General features: G+C 48.2%; 1 protein-coding gene across 6 annotated transcripts in view; it reads left to right on the top strand.

Annotated features, from left to right (window-relative positions):
- The window catches only part of fbxo11b (F-box protein 11b), a 28,332-nt gene that overhangs the window by 8,661 nt on the left and 19,449 nt on the right, over positions 1-222 (top strand). The window lies entirely within an intron of this gene.

Below are 222 nucleotides of genomic sequence, written 5' to 3'. Positions count from 1 at the left end.
AGTCCAGCCTTTACTTCCGTGACAAACCTGCGTCACTTTGTAACACGTTATAATGCTCGCCTCGCTGCTAGCATGGCATTCCTCATGTTCTGCTTCTGACTGGCTAGTAGTCCTTACCTAGGTACTGCGTATATGCGACTCCCAACAAAGATGGTACAGAAGTGAGATGGCTCACTATGTAGCTAAAACAGAGAGCTCAACACACAGGGTGAAAGGAGGAGC

This window comes from Etheostoma spectabile, chromosome 21 (assembly GCF_008692095.1).
Source record: "Etheostoma spectabile isolate EspeVRDwgs_2016 chromosome 21, UIUC_Espe_1.0, whole genome shotgun sequence".
NCBI lineage: Eukaryota > Metazoa > Chordata > Actinopteri > Perciformes > Percidae > Etheostoma > Etheostoma spectabile.
The sequence above is the reverse complement of the archived record's forward strand: the minus strand, read 5'-3'. Positions and strand labels throughout refer to the sequence as shown.